The sequence below is a fragment of the Phodopus roborovskii genome, unplaced genomic scaffold, assembly GCF_943737965.1.
Source record: "Phodopus roborovskii unplaced genomic scaffold, PHOROB, whole genome shotgun sequence".
Taxonomy (NCBI): Eukaryota; Metazoa; Chordata; class Mammalia; order Rodentia; family Cricetidae; genus Phodopus; species Phodopus roborovskii.
This window is the reverse complement of record NW_026125669.1, coordinates 1,359,331-1,380,959: the sequence shown is the minus strand read 5'-3', so window position 1 is coordinate 1,380,959 and position 21,629 is coordinate 1,359,331.

The window sequence follows — 21,629 nt, the reverse complement described above, 5'->3', positions numbered from 1 at the left end:
TATGCAGCAGAAGGATGGGTTCTATCTTCATATCCATTCTGTTAGCCTATGCCTTTTTATAGGGAAGTTAAGACCATTAATATTGAGGAAAAGTAAGCACCATTGTTTGTTATTCTTGTATGTTTTGGATTCATTGTTGTTGGTGGTATTATGTGTGGATTTCTTCACCTTTTCTTTTGGCTGTTGGTAGTGTGGGGTTATCGATAGCCTATGTTTAGTGGGTGCAGTTGACTTACAGGTTGGATTTTTCCTTCCAGAACTTTCTATAAGGCTCATTTAGTTGAAACATATTGCTTAAAACTGGTTTAGTCATGGATTATATTGGTTTCTCCATCAATAGTGATTGAAATCTTTGCTAGATATAGTAGCCTGTCTGGTCTCTTAGTGTTGGTAGAATATCTATCCAGGACTTTTTCGTCTTCAGAGTTTCTGTGGAGAGTCAGGTGTTATTGTTAGGTTTGCCTTTATATGTTACTTGGACTTTCTCATTTGCTGCTCTTAATATTATTTCTCTATTCTGTTCTTTTGGTGTTTTGATTATTCTATGGCAAGGGAAATGTTTTTATGGTCCACCATATTTGGTGACATATAAACTTCTGGTACTTTCATTGGCATGTCTTTATTTAGGTTAGGGATGTTTATTCTATGATTTTGTTGAATGTATTTTCTGCACCTTTGAGTTGGTTTTCTTCACCATTGTCTATACCTATTATTCTTAGCTTTGTCCTTTTCCCAGTATCTCACATATTCTGGATATTTTGTGTTGGAGATTTGTTGGACTTGAGATTTTCTTTGATCTATGAATCAATTTCTCCTAATGTACATTCAACCCTTGAAATTCTCTCTTCCATCTCTTCTATTTTTTGGTTATTCTTGCATCTATAGTCCATGATCATTTACCCAGCTTTTCTATTTCCAGCAATCTCTCAGTTTGTGATTTCATTATTATCTCTGTATCAGTTTTCAAGTCATGAACTGTTTGAATTGTTTCCTTCATCTGTTTGGATGTCTTTCTTGGCTTTCCTAGCTTTCTTTAAGAGGTTGCAAAAACAAAGGCACACACATTAATTTAAAAAATATAATTAAAACTCAAATAACAAATAAAACATCACACACTTATAGTGGAAATTTTCAACACTCCACTCTCAACACTAGACAGGTCCACCAGACAGAAACTTAACAAGGATTAAAAGGAACTAACAGAGGTTATGACCTGATTGGGTTTAACAGACATTTATACAACATACCATGCAAACAGAAAAGAATATACCTTCTTCTCAGTGCCATATGGAATATTCTCTAAAATCATTCACATACTTGGCAATAGAGCAAACCTCAACAGGTACAAAACAATTGAAATAATCCCCTGTAGAAGATGGGCCCACCATGCTATAAAGTTAGAATTCAACAACAAAAGAAATGGCAGAAACCCTACAAACTTATGTAAATTGAACAGTGCACAATGTACAATCCACCATTCCTGGGACAAGGAAGAAATAAAGGAAGAAATTAAAGATCCAAGAATTCAAAAAGAATGAACAAACAGCATACACAAACTTATGGGACACTTAGAAAGCAGTATTAAGATGAAATTCATAGTACTAAGGACCCACATGAAGAAACTGGAGAATAATCACATTAGATAATTAATAGCACAATTGAAAGCTCTAGAACAAAACAAAGAAAACTTACCCTAGAGGAGTAGATGCCAGGAAGTAATCAAATTGATGGCTGAATTCAATGAAGTAAAATACTACAAAGAATCATGTTACAAAATGTTGGTTCTTCGAGGAAATCAACAAGATAGATAAATCTTTATCCAAACTAACCAAAAGGCACAGAGAGAGCATGTAAATTATAAGATCAGAAACAAAAAGGGGAGAGTAACAAGGACACTGAGGAAATCCAGAGAATCTTCAGGACATACTTTGGAAACTTATAGTCTACAAAATTTGAAAATTTAATGGAAATGAACAATTTTCTGGTTATGTATGACTTAACAAAATTAAATCAAGAACAGATAAGCAATTTAAGTAGGCCCATAACCACTAATGAAATAGAGAAGTCATCAAGTTACCCAACTAAAAAAGCCCAAGGCCAGATGTTTTTAATGCAGAATTCTACCAGAAATTCAAAGAACAGCTAATATCAATACTCCTCAAATTGTTCCACAAAATAGAAGCAGAAGGGTCATTGTTAAACTCTTTTTATGAGGCTATACTTACCTTAGTAACAAGCCATATAAAGACACAACTAAAAAAGAGAATATTAATGCAAAAATACTCAATAAAATACTGGTAAACTGAATCCAAGAACACATCAGAGAACTCATCCACCATGATCAAGTAGGCTTCATCCATGGGATGCATGGATGATACAACATAAAAAAATCAATCAATGTAATCCACCATAAACACAAACCATATTATCATTTCTCTAGATGCTGAAAAGGCCTTTGATAAAATTCAACACCACTTCATGATAAAGGTTTTGGAGAGATCAGGGATAACAGGAACATACCTAAACATAATAAAAGCAATATACAGCAAACCAACAGCCAACATCAAACTAAATAGAGAGAAACTCAATGTGATTCCTCTAAAATCAGGAATAAGAGAAGGCTATCCACTATCTCCATATCTCTTCAGTATTGTACTTGAGATCTAGCTGGAGCAATAAGAAAACAAAAGGAGATGAAGGGAATACAAATTGGAAAGGAGGAGCTCAAATTTTCACTATTTGCAGATGATATGATAATTTACTAAGTGACCCCAAAAAACTCTACTAAGGAAACTCCTACAGCTGATAAACATTTCCAGAAAAGAGGCAGAATAAAAGATTAACTAAAAAAAATCAGTAGCCCTACTATATATTGATGATAAAGGGGCTGAGAACAAAATCAGAGATAATTCACATTTACAATAGCCACAAACAACATAAAATGTCTTGGGATAACTCAAACAAAACAAATGAAATACCTATGTAAATAAGAACTTTGAGTCTTTAAAGGAAGAAATTAAAAAAGATACCAGAAAATGGAAAGATCTTTAAAGCACTTGGACACTTAGGATCAACATAATAAAAACGGCAATCTTGTCAAAAGCAATCTAGCGATGTAATGGAGTCCCCATCAAAATCCCACAATACTTTTTCACATCCTTGAAGAATCAATAGTCACATTTATGTGGAAAAACAAAGACCTTTATCATGAAAGGGTGTTGAATTTTGTCAAAGGCCATTTCAGCATCTAGGGAGATGATCATATGGTTTTTCTCTTTCAGTTTGTTTATATGGTGGATCATTTTGATAGATTTTCATATGTTAAACTATCGCTGCAATCCAGGGATGAAGCCTACTTTGTCATGGTAGATGATTTCTCTGATGTATTCTTGGATTCTGTTTGCCAGTATTTTATTGAGTATTTTTGCATCGATGTTCATCAGGGATATTGGTTTGTATTTTTCTTTCTTAGTTGTGTCTTTGAGAGTCTTGGGTATCAAAGTGATTGTTGCCTCATAGAAAGAGGTTGGTAATGAAACTTCTGTTTCTATTGTGTGGAACAATTTGAAATTTGAGAAGTATTGGTATTAGCTCTTCCTTGAATTTCTGGTAAAATTCTGCACTGGAACCATCTGGCACTAGGGTTTTTTTTTTTTTTTTTTTTTTTTTTTTGGTTGGAAGGCTTATGATGAGTGCTCCTATTTCATTGTGGGTTATAGGTATATTTCAGTTGTTTGTCTGTTCTTGATTTAATTTTGGTAAGTGATATTTATCCAGAAATTTGTCCATTTCCTTTGAAATTTCAAATTTTGTGGAGTACAGCTTTGTAAAGTATGCCCTGAATATGTCTGGATTTCCTCTGTGTCCATTGTTATGTCCTCCTTTTCATTTCTGATTTTGTTAATTTGCATGTTTTCTCTCTGCTTTTTCATTAGGTTGGAGAAAGTTTTATCTATCTTGTTGATTTTCTTGAAAACCAACTCTTTGTTGCATTGATTTTTTTTTGTATTGTTTTCCTGGTTTCTACATTATGGATTTCAGCCATCAAATTGATTCATTCCTGGTGTCTACTCCTACAGGGTGAGTTTGCTTCTTTCTGTCCTAAGGTTTTAAGTTGCACTGTTAATTCTCTAATGTTGACTATCCTCTGTTTTCTTCATATGGGCACTTAGTTCATTGAAATTCCCTCATAACATTGCTTGCAAGGTGTCCCATAATTTCGGGTATGATACAAAAGTCATAGGATAGCCAACATAACTCTGTACAATAAATGAAATTCTGGAGGCATCACCATCCCTGACTTCATGCTCTGATATATAGGTATAGCCCTGAAAACAGCTTTATATTTGTGCAAAAATAGCATGTTGACCAATGGAATTGAATTTAAAACCTTGATATTAAGCCACACACATCAAAAACCTGATTTTTGAAAAATCTAAATTTATAAAATGGAAAAAGAAAGCATCTTCAATGAATGCTGTTTGCATAAATGGATGCTGACCTGTAGAAGACTTTAGATAGATACATATCTATTTGCATGCACAAAGCTTAAGTCCAAATGGATCAGATATCTCAACATAAATCCAGCAACAGTGAATTTCTTAAAAAGAGAAATAGGAGATACCCTTGAACTAATTGGTACAAGAGACTGCTTCCTAAACCTAACACTTGTAGCCCATAAACTAAGATCAACCTCCTGAAATTGAAAAGCTTCTGTAATGCAAATGACACAGTCAACAAGACAAAAACTTCAGCCTACATATAGAATAGGAAAAGATATTTACCACTCCCACATCTAAGAGAGGGCTGATTTCCAAAATATCCAAAGAACTCAAGAAGCTAGTTACCAAAAGACCAAATAATAAAATTAAAATGTGGGATACAGATCTAAATAGAGAATTCTCAATGGAGGAATCCAAAATGGCTGAAATATACTTACGAAAGTGCTCAAAATCCTTAGCCACCAAGGAAAAGCAAATCAAGGCAACTCTGAGATACCAACTTACTCCTGTCAGAATGGCTAAAGTCAAAAACACCAAACATAATTTATGCTGGAGAGGATATGGAGAAATGGGTATACTTCCCCACTACTGGTGAGAGTGAAAACTCATACGGCCACTTGGAAATCAATATGGCAGTTCCTCAGGATAAGGAATCAGTCAATCTCAAGATTTTGTAATTCCACTCTGTGGCATATACCCAAAAGATGTTCATTCATACAGCTAGGATGCCTGTTCAACTATGTTCATAGCAGCATTCTTTGTAATAGCCAGAACCAGGAAGCAACCTAAATGTCCCTCAACTGGAGAATGGAAGGAGAAAATGTGGTACACCACTTACACAATGGAATACTAATCAGCAGGAAAAAAAAAAAAAAACTGGAATCTTGAAATCTGTAGGCAAATGGATGGAACTAGAATAAACGTCCCTGAGTGTGATAACCCAGTCACAAGAAGAAAAACATAGTATTTTGTTACTCGTATATATACATAGATCAAAGGATTACCTGCCTATAGTCCACACTACTGGAAAAACTAGGAAACAAGGAACACCCTGGAGAAGTGGAAAGGCACAAGATCTCCCAAACAAATTGGGAGCCTTGGAGTAGAGGAGAAGGAGTTAGTAGGAAGAAGAAATAGGTCGGCATGAGGGAACAGGAAGATTCAGTCAGGGAAGGGAGAGAGAAGAGCAAGAAAAGCGATATCATAATAGAGCATAATAAAGGGAGCAATTATAGGTTTTAAAAGAAATATGGCACTAGTAAAATGTCCAGAGATCTACAATGTTGATACCAACTAACAATCTGAGCAATGTAGAGAGGCTATCTTACGTTCCCTTCCCCGATAATGAGATTGATAACTGCCTTATATGTCACCCTAGTGCCTTCTTCTAGTAGCCGATGGAAGCACAAGTAGACACCCACAGCTATACAGTGAGCCATACTCCTGGAATCCAGTTGCAGATAGGGAAGAGTTATGAGCAAAGGTGTCAAGACCAGGCTGGAGTAATCCACAAAATCTTAGATTCCAGTCTGATAGCTGGGAAACCAGCAAAGGACAGATTCCCTGAATGTGGTTTTACTTGGGAGGACTGGGCAGTCTTTCTTTGGTGCCTCTGGTAGTGGATCATTATTTATCTCTAGTATATGAATGGACTTTGAGAACCCATTTTACATAGAGGGATACTCTCTCAGCCTAGACACATAGGGGAGGGTCTCAGCCCTGCTCCAAATGATATGGCAGACTTTGAAGACTCTCCATGGAAGGACTCACCATCCCTGGGAAGCAGAAAGGGGATGGGATTTGGGCTAGTGGAGGTCAGAGACCCACAGGTCCTGGGATTTCCATGTAAAATATGCTTGTTTCAAATTTAAATTAAAAAAAATTATTATGAAAAATGATTTATTTAATAAACAGTAAGCTATAGTATAAATTATCGAAAACAGGAACATTTTATCAGTTAGAACTCATGATAGTTGAGTGCATAGGAGTCAGAAAAAAACAGGAACGACTCCTAGTTTGCATCTCATTTAGTATGGAAGGCAAGCTACCCAAAATTTACAAAGTGACAAAAGAAATTTTTGCCTCTCCTTTCTTAAACTCTTACTAAACTAAAACTGTAATTGTCTAAGAAATTGGATCTCAACTTGGGAGTCAAAAGACCATTTCTCAGGGGTTGAATATCAGATATCCTGCTTATCAGATATTTACATTATGATGATAACAATAGGAAAATCACAGTTATGAAGTAGGAACTAATATAACTTTTTTATTGCTTAGGAATCACCAAAGCATGAGGAACTATATTAAAGTATAGCAGCATTAGATAGGCTAAGAATCACTGGTCTAAGCAAAATGGTTTCAGATGTCCGGCTGGTGCATTAAGCTCAGAAATCAAGCCAGGCTCCATATGGAGACAGGAAGATTTAGTTTACTTACAAAAACTAAATGTTGGACAAAGAGTCAAATTGTTGTCTACTGGTTAAAAGAAAATACTTTTACAAAGTGAACCAGTTGTTTAGCTGTGGGTTACTGCCTCCATTTCCATTAGTTATTAGATAAGGGCTCTATGATGGTAGATAAGCTAGTCATCATCTCTTCATCAGGGAAAGGCATTTAAGGTAGAGTTTCCATTGTTGTTCAGATTGTTAGTTGGGGTCATCCAAAGTGAGCCAAGGTTTTTACTTTTACAATTTTTAATTTAATTTTTTTTTCTCTTATATAATATATCTGGACAAAAGTCTTCCCTCCTTTCACTATGCCCAGACTTTCCACCCCCAGATAACTCACTGGTTCTCAATTTCTCTTCAGAAATATCAGTCTTCCTAACCTCCAAGATTTTTATGGAAATTGTTTGTTTTGAAAGGTGATGTGCCCAGAAGAAGCCTTTGTAGGAATGCAGCTTTAAAATGTAGTTCTGAAGGTAAGTTTTTTTTCTTTTAATTTCATAATTTTATTTGTGTTGATTCCTGTAAACAAATGCTATTTATCCAAAACTAGTGATTTCATAAAGGACAACTCTGACATCTTCATATGAAGTTCGAAGAAGACAGACACCATCCACAACATACAGCATGTCAAATATATATATTTTAATTAGATTAATTACAACCAAAATCAGGAGTCTTCAGGGAGATGAAGATTTTCACGTATCATATATTATAGTTAGAGTGTGACAACATATGATATACTTTATTGTAGTCCACAAAAGAAATCTATTGTGTTTTTCATTGATTGGTCTGTCTTACTTCTAGCAGTAATAATAATTACTTGTTAAATAACTTGTCACCAAGGTTCAAAATTATCTCTAGGATAATTACAAGAATGAAATTAATATAAATATATTGAATTAATTTAATAGTATGACATTAAAGCACATTAGTGAGAAATAAGACATGGCTGTTTCTATACTTGCTCCTTCTGTGCTTGTGAGTCTTTCCTACAGATATAAACGTGTTTTATAGTTTCTTAGAAAATATTAACAACTTATATCCTACATTATTTTTGGTGTATATGTCTTAGTGTAAAACATTGCAATGGATATTTTAATGGAAATTTTTCAACATTTTCCCTTGGAATTTTCATGTATATGTTTATTGTCAAAATGAATGGCCTTTTAAGTGTCATTTACTCTTTACCTATTTTTTTCTGTTATGTGCTGAGTGTCTATAACCTAATTCTAACAAATAATCTTATAAATAATGATAAGGGGGCTGGCAACATGCCACAGTGGGTAAAGGTACTTGCCACCAAGACATGGGGCCTGAGTTTGATCCCTGGATTATACAACAGGAGAGAATCAATTACTCTGTCTCCATGAAATTGTGGTAGGTTCATGCATACGTAAACAAGCAAATGCTCAAAATACATGCATTTAAGAAATGTTTAAAACTATATACCCACTTAGGGTTGCCAATTTTAATAAAAATTAACATGAAATATTTATTATTAAAAGTCAAGTTACGTTATTGCTTATTTGTTTTTGTGTTCTGATCATATCTTTAAATCTGTGGCTCTAAAAATTCTTGCTAAACACTCTAAAACTTCAGTATCAATTTTATTTAAATGGAAATATTCTCGGTAAATTTTTCTTTAAATATACTTGAATCATACTCTATGTTTTAACTTGTCTATCCTGGACGAGGAAATGGTTTTATTTAATTTGTTTTCATAGTAAGTTATTTATATAATATGTGAGTTATTTTAAGCTTTCCAACTGGAAATTTAAGTATTTGTTTTATACTGGATGTTTTATGAATTTTGCATAATTATGAGAGTAATAATTGTTAATATTGCTTCTATATTTGTACTAATTATTTATAATTACATAGTATGCTTTCTTATTAGTATTTCTTTGGCTCAATATCTGATGATCTCAAACATTCCAGAAAAGGCTAGCTGATTCATTCTGCGTAAGAAATTAACAGGGAGGACATTTTTATATTTCCTACTCTTTGTCACTAATTCACTAACAATGCTGCAGTGTGTAAACCAGTGGTTCTCAACCTGTGGGCCACCACCCACTTGGGGGTTACATATCATATATTTACATTACAATTGATAACAGCAGCAAAATTGTGCTATGAAGTAGCAATGAAATAATTTTATGATTCAGGGTCACCTGTGTTAAAGGGTCGCAATGTTAGGGAGGTTAACAAACATTATTGTAAACTATTTTCTTTCTATATTATTTACTTTCTTGGTGTCTTTACATAAAGTCTTCATGGATACAACCATAAACAGTTAGCTTTATTGGATGATGTTTGTGCTTATCTTCTTTAGGATGACAGAGTTTCTTGGATTGGTCAGAGTTTAATATGGTTCTAAGGGTTCATTGTGGGCATAAGTAGCCGCTTCTTTCATGGTTATAAATTAATAAAAATTATCAGTTCAAATTACCCAAATATATTTCACACATACAAAAACAGTTTACTTTACTATCCTAAGTGTGGAGTTTGGCACTGTTTCACTAAGGTAAAGTTTCAAGCTATATTATGGTTATTTGTTTTCTACCTAGTAGATTAGGAGATGCTCTAAATCCTTCTTTTTCTCAGTATCCAGCTACCCCCTTATTCTTGTCATGTGCATCATCTTTATATGTATCACTTGCCAATCAAGTTCTTGAATGTTGTCATTCTAACTCTCTTTAAGCTAATTTCTCATTTTGAAAGACTTTTGCTCATTACTTAAGATCTCTCATATATTCCAAATTAAATCAATTTCTTAGCCTAGTAGCAACCACAAATGAAACATGCTAGAATGCAATATATTCAGAAAGTAAGAGTTGGAGGATGGGCATGAACAACTTTGGTCAGCAAGGACTTGCACATTATAGCTGCTCATTATTCTTTCATCATTATCATCTGCAGAATCAAATTAAATTGCACATCTCATAAATAAATTGATGCACATGAATATGATTTTTATCTGTGCTTTATTTTATTTAATCTTTGTCATGTTTTTCTTTTAATTGATTTCTAAGCATGTTCCAAACAGTTGCATAGCTTTCCATGGATGGCCAGGAATCCATCACCATAAATTATTGCATTTGGACACAATTTTTATTAAATTATAAATATTCCCTATGTTAACACAGATTGTGTTGACCTAATTTGCTTTCCTGAGTTTAATCAAACTAAATACTTTATGAACTTTGTAAACAGGCTTATATTTGGAAAATATTTTATGATGGCATTTAACTTAAAGTGAAAATCTAGGCAAGATACTGGAGTATACAAAAATAACAATTAATTGCATGTATTCTCTAGGAAAATTATATTGATCATTTCTTTTAAAAATTTCACTTACATTGCTATTTTACCAAAAACTATTAAAACAAAATAATGAACTAGTGGTACCTTCTTTCCTTCCTTCCTTCCTTCCTTCCTTCCTTCCTTCCTTCCTTTCTTTCTTTCTTCTTTCCTCCCCTCCTTCCTTCCTTCCTCCCTTCCTTTTAAGAATTTTTTGTCACTTAAATAAAATATAATATTTGTACAGACATGTATCTGATCAGAACCTATTATAATTCTTAGAAAAATGTTTTGGTGTTCTTTTGTGGTGTCAATAATGGTCCTGATGAATCTCCTGGTTTGCTTTAGATTGTTTGGTTGAAGACTGCTCTAAAGACTAGAATCAGGTGTTTTATCACCCCTGGCTCAAGAAATATGCACAGACATGCCCATCCCCATCATCTTTTCCTCACCAGGTACTACACAGTTGAGGATAATGTTCAACAGATGCAAAACAAAATTCTGAGTATAAGAACCTACTTTTCAGTCTACATTCAGGGCAAAAAGATACTGTAGGATACTGTTGGTGGCTAGAGGCTGACAGAGCAAATGGGGGAAAAAAACAAACATAAAACAAGCTAATGGGGAAAAAAGCAGTAGTAGAGGATTATATGATGCAGTGATAATAATGTTTTGAATTAGGGCAAGTTACAGCTATACAGCATTATCCATGTTTATAGCACTGGCTGCTACATTGGGCTGATGATATTCTAATAAAGATGTTATCTGTACTCTTGCTTTAAGAATAAATGAGGATTTTGTAACAAATTTACAGAATATGAAATTCTACTTCTTTTTTAATCAATTTTTTAAATTTAAATTTGAAACAAGCTTTTTGAAATTCTACTTCTAATTCTCCAGACAGACATGATCTTCAATGGCTGGTCACATATTTCTTTATTTTTTGAGTGCTGATTTAAGATGTTTATTAAAATAATAGTAAAAATAACATTTAGGGCTGGAAATATGCCATAGCAGGTAAACAACTTACTTTAGAAGCTTGAGAACTTAAGCTTAGATCACCAATCTAACACAGTGCTGGTTGACAGGTAGATACCAGGGGATTCCTAGGACAGCACATCCAGCTGATGCCAGCATAAGAAGACACCAAAATTTGACACAATTCACAGAAGTATGTGCTGCTGAGCTGAGTATAATTTGCCAAAGGTACACATGGTACACATCTAACACACACACACACACACACACACACACACACACACACACACACACAAACACACACACACAGAGGCAAAGGCACAATTAATTAAAATAAACATTTAACTATTTTTTTAAACCAAAATGCAACTCATTTTATTCCAGAATTTGAATCTTCTGTAAGGTAATGCTTGACATTTGACATTTTCTCATTTTAAAGGGAATAGCAAATAGTAAAAAAGTTCTTACCTTATTGATGGCCAACTCCTTACTGTGTCGTCATATAGCTTTTGTTTTGTTTGTGGAATTGTGTGTGTGTGTGTGTGTGTGTGTGTGTGTGTGTGTGTGTGTGTGTGCATGTACATGTTCCTGGACTCATCTTACACAAGGACACTAGTGACACTAGGTTGAATTTTGTGCTTTTGACATGTTTAACTTCACATTTCCTCACAGACACTATTGCCAATCCAGTAACTTTTAAAACTACAATGTATGTTTTTAAGTGTCCCAGTCCCTTTGATGAATTCTAAAAGATCTTTATTAAGTATATGCAATTATTCTTGTACCTGACAATGCAATTCTAGTTGCTTTCTTGGAAATTTTGGGATTCAGTAGTTTGTAAGTTATAAAGTTCGACTATTTACAGACTAGTAATATACAGTATAGTATTATGAAGTATTATGAAGAAGTGTATTTTTAGACTGTGAAGCTGTGGGTTGGCTACTTGAATTGGATGCATTTTTGTTTTCTTCCTTCTGGTATATGCTTCATGCACAGTAGCTAGTTTTGTTCAGGAATGTAAAGTGAGAAGGTGGACTGATCAGGTTTCTGAAAACCTCCTCTTTAATGACTATAGTCAATCAATTTTCTCTCCACATACTCTCTGTCATCAGTTAGTACTTGAGCCTAGGTTGTCCTCTTTATGTGCAAGTCCTTCTCAGTAATTAGTTTCTTCATAGGAGATGATGTTCTGTCAGTCAAAGCTAGATAAACAAACAAACCGGATTCAAAATGAACGGTTATAGATTCCACATGAAAGAGTGGTCTGCACTTAATACTGAGAGTGGCAAATTGTGTCCAGAGAGTTGGTTAAAGGGATAGTGTCATTCTGTGAAGCCACTAGAATCCAAAAGCGCATGTATCAGTCCCAAGTGCCTGAAGAACATAATTGTCCTAGTGCAAGATCGGTAGTCTTGGAATAGAAGTTGGGTCCTGCAACTTGGCTGTTGAATGCAGATACTATGTTAAGAGCATAGTTACCCTTATTAGGGCATTATAAGAGTGTTAACATTGTCATACAATCTTGTTTTCATACTGACATTGAGATATTTCTTTACAACATAAATAAGACAAACTAGGCCTGTATGCGAATATGCTAAAAACATAGGATTAGTATAAATGATCAATGCCCCAAAGTGGAACATTCAAGAAAAATTATGTATTTTCTGAAAGATGCTGAAAGATAAGACACAAATACACATGTACACAAGTACACATAGGTACAAGCACTTGATACACACATGCATACACGAATGTGGCTACCTGATTAAATATACATGTAAAATAGGAGTGAGGAAGTAGGAAAAAGAGAGGTCAGCATGAAACTACTAAGAAAAGATACTCTGTAGTCTTTTGTTTCTTCTCTTTATTTATTTCATGTTAGCCATTATATGATCATATCACTTTGACACCACACCATAATTATTTATCCATCATGTTTCATCATTTACTTAATCTTTCAGGTATAATATTTACAGCTATTGCCTTAATGATTAATAATAGAAATTGTTTTAATTTTTAGAATTCATTTTGTGCTATGCATTTCATAATAGGACAAATAAATAATTCTGTTTCCTTAATTCATGAACAAATTTTCTATTTTACTGTTAGCCCCTAAATTCCTAGCTTTGGGGTTCTGGGTATACCCATCTGTGTGGGTTACCCTTGGGAACAAACAAACAATCCTCACAAAATATGTTAAGATATAGATAATAAAATTTATGATTAAGATTACCTTTTGTTCCCCAAATCAAACATTTCTCAAAATAAATATATTATTAATTAATAGTAGTAAAGTCACACTTAATAATCTTTATTAATATTTTTAGAAAACACTGGATTGATTACAAGATATGTAATGAGTATGCCTGAAACTCTTGCATTCATCAATAACTAAGCTTGTTAAGGTTACATACTAAATAATTTTGTGTTTAGTGTGCATGATTAAGTATAATTTGTTTTTAATAATTTCTAACTTTATACAGTTAAACAGTTGTATTTTTAACTTGGAACTATCTGGCTGCTTAAAAAACATTGTTTTAACAATTCAATCAAAAGATAAGTATCATTTTATATGAAAAATTAAGATGGTACTCAAACACTTTGGTCACAGAAACTGGGAGATCTTCACTTTTCCCACATGCAGTAATCCAAATCCAATCCTGCAGTCTTATCTCTAGCATCTGCCCTTGTATTCAGGCTGGGAAAGCGATCCAGTATGAGGGATAGTTTTCCAAAGTCAGTCAAAGCACTTGGTCCAGCTCCTGTTCCCACTACTAGGAGTCCCATAAATAGACCAAGGTACACAACTGACACCTATTTAGAAGGCCTACATTGGCCCCATATAGGCTCCTGGTTGTTGGTTCAAATTCTATGACTTCTCACAATCCAGACTTGCTGTTTTGTGGGTAGTTTTGCAATGTCCCTCATCAACCTGGTTCCTGTAATCTCTAATCCCTCTCCTCAGCAGCCTATCACCCTTGGGCATATACCCAAATGATGTTTTATCCTACATCAGAAGCACTTGTTCCACCATGTTCAATGTGTCTCTGTTCATCATAGGTAGAAATTGGAAACAATTTAGATATCCCTCAAAAGAAAAAAGGATAAAGTAAATGTGATATATTTACAAACACTAGTAACTAAAAAATATGAAATTTTGCAGGTAAATAGGTAGACATAGGAAAATAAATATCCTGAGTAAGGCAAACCAATTTTTAAGTTGCTTTGTCAGTATTTAGTTGTAGCAACAGGTGAAATAATTAGTTGTCAAATAGCTTCAAAATAAATAGCTCCCACTTAAAGAGTCTGCATGTCCTTTATAAAGATAATAAAGACCTTCAAAAGGAACATAATTTAACACTGGCAACATCTTCATTCAGGAAGAGTCCTACATGCTTGTTATTCAGGATCTACTAAAGGCAAGACTAATATTCCTATGGCTATAGTAAATGTTCATGTAATTTTCATTTTATCACTTCAAGTATGAAACCATAGGGAAATGTGAGAAAGTAGAAAACCAATAATTTTGAGCTACTTTCATTCTTACAGTTCCATGTTTGTGAGACTAGTAGAATTGGCCATTATAATGACTTACATTTTGGGTATTTGAAATACTTCCAGCAATAAAAATAATCCTCATATGGATATCATTTATTTTATAGTTTCTTCTTCTAACTACTCATCTATTTTCCTAAATGTATCTAATTTTACCAAGTATGGAACAAAATAAAGAGAAAATGGAACCACTTTCATGAAAACAAACAATTATATATAACTAGAATTTTCTCCTGTGAGATAACTAAATAGAAACTCTCAAAGGTCATTGTAAAATATAGCAAGTTAAAAATAGTCAATTATAGGGAGATAAAAATGAAGGAAATAGTACTTGTCTTATAGAACATGAGAGTAAATATGAGGCTTTCTCAAGGCTTCCACGCTCAGACAGGCTCAATATACCTTTCTCAATTGATATGAATGAAGGTGGCTATTTATTCTGCATCCCATTGATTTTGTGACATAATTTATTTATGTTTTCATTTTAGACTTAAAATTGTTTCATCTTACCCTTCATGTTATTACTTACAATTTATCAGTTATTTTCTCTTAAATTTTCATCATATCTGAGAAACTTTTCCTTAATGGAGAATACCTCAATTATAAAATAAAATGTTCCTTTGTCACACCAGTTATAACAAGAATCACCAAAACAAATTCAAAGAAGGCAGGCAAAGACACTGATATTATGTTTCCATTTCTGTTGTTCACCTTGAAAGTAATCAACAGAAATGAAACAGAATATATTGTCACACTAATTATATTTGAAAGACAAGTTTATTATTAAGTCTCCGAGGCTGTGAATTATCAGTCTAAATCCACGCGAAGATGTTATTAGGCAGTGAGGTGCTTTTGCATGATGATCTGAATGACTTGAATATGTTCCTATGCCTAAATATTTCAGAAGCCTGCTGAATAATATCACTACTTTCATTACTATGATACTTCATGTAAATTGAGCAGTTAATGCAACTTCTTAAAGCTACCTTTGTGAAAGCTGTTTAGCACTCACATGGTAGGTAGTGAAACTCAATATTAACATACTGTGAAAGACAAGATCAAAGGTAGGATTTGGTCAGCTATACTCAGTCACTGGTGTCAGCATTTTAAATACCATTCCTACTAAGAGCTCTTTGGAGATCACTGTTCAGGATCATTTATTTTGCTAAACAGAGGCAATAATTAGTAACTACCCCCAAATTCTTGTGTTCTTTCCTACAAACTCTGTGTAGTTTTTTTACACAGAGTCCAGTTAAACTCACTGTAACCAAACTCAGCCTATGTCAAATTTTTTGGATTTCCTTACTTCTCTTTCAAATATGTTGTTTCTGTTTGAGTCAGAGTAATCATCTATTTTTTCCCTTTTATATTAAGTTTAAATTTGAAACACAGTTGTTTTACAAGTCAATCCCAGTTCCCTCATCTTCCCATCCTCCCATATCAGGCCTACCAAACCTTAGTCCATCCCCTTCATGCTCCCCAGGGAGGTTGAGGCCTTCTATTGGGAGTCTTCAAAGTCTGTCATATCATTTGGGGCAGGGCCTAGGCCCTCCCCCATGTGTCTAGGCTGAGAAAGTATCCCTCTATGTGGGATTGGCAAAAGACTGAGTTTACAATAACATTCAGAAAAGCATTGAGCAGGCAGCCTATAATATTTATTCTGGGACATGAAAAGAAATCCTGGGTTTTGTTTCTTAAATATAGTAGTTTTACTTCAGGGAACAAGGTCATTGTGACCTTCAAACCTATATATAGACGTGTACGTAGCTGTAGTCAACACAGAATTCAAATTCAGTTTCCCTGCAAAATGCAATTTGAAAGAAGACATTTCTGGAGATTATAGAGGGTCAGAAGCAATTTAATGCTGGGTACACTTGGAGTGCTGTCTGATTCATGAATAATGAGGACACTTACATGTTCACTTGATATATGGCATTCATACTGAGCTCACTAAATATTTTCTATGGAGATGGTGTCAGCTACAGTGGTTATAATTGGGCATCTGGTCACAAGTGTTCAAAGTTTAACTTAATGTGAAATAAAGTGAATTCTCTTTTCTTTTAACTGAAAATATGTTATTTTCCTTAAGATATAGATAAAAAATGAACACTTGTCAATTTTAAATATTAATACAGATACAACTTTATAAATATGAAATTAATCCTTACCACAATGTGTGGGATGAGTTCCCATAACCAAAGTTTAACAAGCAAAATGGCATACTATTTCATTTTTAAAAATATTATTGGACACATATATTATTATCCAAAAAGTATAAGAAAATATGGATGATTGAGCAAATTTACAATGAAAGAAATTAATCTCTACACAATATCTACTTTACTGTGTATATATTCTAAAAACAAGACATATTCAATACATGTTAGGTTATAAAATCCACTCCGTACATATTCCACATAAATGTGTCAAGTCTCAGAGCATTCATGTTTGTTATTTTTGGCCCGATTTATTTGTATGTCTTCTTTTACATGTTTAATTTATTGAACTCATTCTTTATATTTGATTTCTTTATATTATATTTGATTGTTCTTTAATATTCTTATAAACCAATTATTTTGAAAATGCTATATAGACAGTTTATTCCTGTTTTATAGTGACTACTTCAATGTATTTTTCTTTTTTTGACTTAAAATGGTATGGGTTTTCCAAGTACAAATTGATCTTTGGATACACATTTAATAAATACTATAATTAACATTTCCTTAAATATTTATAACTTATTTGTGTTATGAAGGTTAAAATATCTCTGATTAATTCTTTACAAAATATAATTCTTTGATACAAAATTTGATCAAGATTCATTAAAATGGAACACATGAATTTGTTTCTCCCATCTTGAAGATATAACTCAATGACAGAGCATCTATTTAGCTTGTGTGAGAGGCCCTGGGTCCATTCTACAGTACTAGAAAACAACAATGACAAAAGCACCATCTACCATGTAACCATATTTTCCTATTTAAATCTCTTTCTCCCCTTTCGATTCTAGCTCTCCTAAACAGTTGTGGCTACAATTCTACCTTCTACATGAATGGAACATGTTCTTTTACCTTCTAAATATCAACAAAAACATGCATTTCTGTCTGTCTGGTTTCAGTGACAAAATGTCTTTGATTTCCATTCATCTTGTAACAAAATGACAGAATGTCATTCATTTTATGGATGGATATATTTCATTATATCTTGTTTAGTTGTCTTAAAATTATTTGGAATTTTTTTTTTCAGAAAATTCACTAACCAAGGCCACCTAGTTAATTCACACATAATTCTATCAGAGTTGCTGGTCATGGTTATCTGGCTACTCCAGATACCCATCTGGTGCTCTAAAAGGCCTGCTCCTTTTCCCATTAGCTTACACTTCAAGTGTCTATTGTATTGAAAGGGATCTGGGAGTTCATTGATTTTCTTCTCTCTCTAAAGGAAAATCTCTCATACTTCATGGTTTTGTACACATGGTTACTGTATGGATGGTACTGTATGCAGTTTGTACATCATTTTCTTCTTTATATACCTACTGAGCACTTTGACTATCTCTTTTGCCTCTGTACATTGCATTCTGTGGATGATCCTCAACCTCTCCTATAAAGTGACTATTGTTTTTATCCTATTTGACTTCTTGTTTTGCGAAGGGAAATATGCCCAACACCTCTAGTCAAGTATATCCTTGATATCATCTCAGTCATTTATTCCTTTCATGTGGAAGTTTCAAAAGTGATGCACACCAGCAAATTGTAGGCTCATATATGTTGCAAATTTTTTAAAGAAATGATTCCAGCACATGTTCCTGCAGTCTCATTTCTTTACTTTTACAAGTTTATAGTGAAAACTGTACCATATTTTTCTCTATAGACATACAGTTTTACTGAAATTGAAATTCTTGTGTGTTTTCTGAATTTGCCATATATTATTTTGTTATTGAAATTAATCTACTCCATAAATCTCATATTTACTATCAGTGATTCCTTATTTGAGCATAGAAGTCTTGTAAATAACCTAAATTATATGTTGTATTTATCAATATATATTTAATATCCAGTATGTTTTAGAGCATATAAACATGAATAAATGATATATAAATACTCAGTGTAATTTTGATAGGAAAGGTTTCATTTACAACTGATGAATTAAAGTCTTTATGTTATTTTTTGTAATGAAAACAAAATTTTAGATACCAATAATTTCTTAATATTTATAATACATATTTTTTGATATTATAATTTAATTGCAAAGTTTTCCCTTCATTCCTGTTTCCAAACTCTCCTATATACCCTATCATCTCTCCTACAAATCCATATCCTCTTTCATATTAATAGTTATTGTACATGTATTTATATATATGTATATATTCCTAAGTATATCCTTTTGAGTTCAATGAATGTTGCTTCTACATAACTGAAACTCCCAGTTTTATTCTTTTCCCTGCAGTTCTTTATATAGAGTTGAGGGTTCATGGGCCTTTCTCTACCAGCCTAGCATGTTTTTTGTCATCATCCTTGTTCAGATCACATTTGTGCAGCCATGTTGGTGAGATTTTATGGGTATAGCTACTGATGTTACTATGAGACATAATCTCACAACAAATCCCTGATCTTACAATCTCTCTATATTCTTTTATGCAATGTTCCCTGAGCTGTAAGTATGGGACTTATTTACAGATGTATGCAATGGGGTTGTTCTATATACTCTGCATATTGATTGGTTATGGTGTCCTAGAGTGGTTTCTCTCCAGTACAAGTATATATTTACTTCGTAAGAGGGGCTGGCTATGTTTATTTGTGGGGATAAAGACAAATATTCATAGATGTTGTTATGAATTTTACTAGTTTTGTAAATCAGTGGTTGTAGATTTTCCAATAAGCACAATTTCACTAACACTGAGTAGTTAGTGACATTCCAGTACCAGACATGGTTTCAGTCTATTTGAGCAGGTATTAAGTCCAATTAGAGTCATGGGATACAACCAAGATGGATATGCCACTACTGTACCCATATGGTTATCTTGGTAAACTGGTCACGATGTATTTTACAGGTATCCAAGCTAGGCAAGACCACTGGGTGTCTGTATCATCTGTAAGTTTGCATGGCACCTTATGAGACATTTAACTAAATTCCAGCTCAGGGGACAATGGAACCTATTTCTGAAATGCACTATGACTTGATCAGTAGGGACTCTTTTCTGACTATGGTGGTTAATCAAAGGAAACAGCAATAGGTTGTGTGTTTGGGGGAATCTCCTGGACAACTCTAACTACTAACTCAGAAGACAGCTTCTCATGTCTGGCATTAGGGATTAAGCAAGGTGATTGTTGGCTCTTGGAGGGAGGTGTGAATTTATATACTGAGTAGCATGCACTGATATCCTTTTAAATATAAATTATTAATTGTATAATCCCTTGAGGTTTTTTTTTCAACCATCTATATTGTTACTTTACCTGCCTCTCCCTTCCCTAAGACCTACCTTCACCCATTTTCCCTATTAGATTACATGCACCCTTCAAACTTCTTCTGTATTTATCTTCCTCTATATTCCTAAAGAAAACATCTTTTTTTTCCTCTTCCCGTCTAGGTTACTTGTAGTCTTCCAGGCCCAGTACTCTCTTCCCACCTACTAGTTTTAAATCCCTCCCTTACTTAAAGAGCTATTTTCCACTCTCTTGATAATATTGCTTGTATCCAGCTAATCCCTTGTAAATAGATGTTTGTCCCCCATCTGAGAGTTCCCAAATATATACTCAGAGGATTAATATTAATTATGACTGCTTTGCCATTGGCTCAGGAATATGCCTTTTATTTTATATATATATATATATTTTTAATTTTTATAAACAAGTCCATTTAAATGAAAACAAACATTTATAGACAATATTTGGGAATTTGAGTGTCGTTCTTTCGAAACTACTTCTTGCTGGTAAGGGGCACTGTCATGGTGGATTCTAAGAAGATGCAGAAATCATGGCTATAGTCTGCAAGGCTGCTTTGTCCAGCTGTTTTGAATGTAGGATCACCTGGTACTCTGTTTCAGGTGGTCTGGCTTGATGAAACCACATTAGTCTGGAAGGAATCCACAATTTTTCATATTCTGTGGAAACAAAAATAGAAAAATTTTTCCCCAGTGATTTTCCTTGAACTTAAATTTTTGAGTCAAAACATTTTTTTTAATTTATTATTTTACAGGTCAATCCCAGTTCCCTCTCCCTCCCGCACTCCATCCCTCATTTGCTCCCTCCCTGCCTCCCTTTTACCCTCTCTGCCCTCCCACATGCACCCTAACCACACTCCCCTCCCACCCCCCACCCCAATTCCATATGTAGGGGAATGCCATCCAGTTGGGGTCATGTAGATCTGACAGGTCATGTGAAGTAGGGACTAGGGCTTCTCTCCTATCTCTAGGTTAAGGCAATTATCCCTCCATGGGGGATGTGTTCACAAGGTCCTCTTGAGCACCAGGGATATATCCTGGCTCCACTGTCTGAGGTCCCTTGGACGGCTCAGTTCTTCTGGCTGAGAACCATATTAAGGGAGGCCTGAGTCAGTCCCATGATGGCTTCCCACCTATCAGTCTTGGGGCCCATTAGTAAGCTGTCTCTATGTGATTCTGCACCCTGGTCTTGTCCTCTCTATCAGCATCTAGTTTCTAGTTCAATTCAGTGTTTATGTATAGGTGTTTGCCCCTGATTTCAACAGGTACTATATGTGGGCTCCATGAAAAAGTTAGTTGTTGATCTGACTATCCAGGAAGGGCATTTATGGTAGCCTTTCCACAGAAGCTCAAATTGTTAGTGGGCAGCAGACTTGTAGTTCTCTAGACCTTTCTTTGTGTTCAATA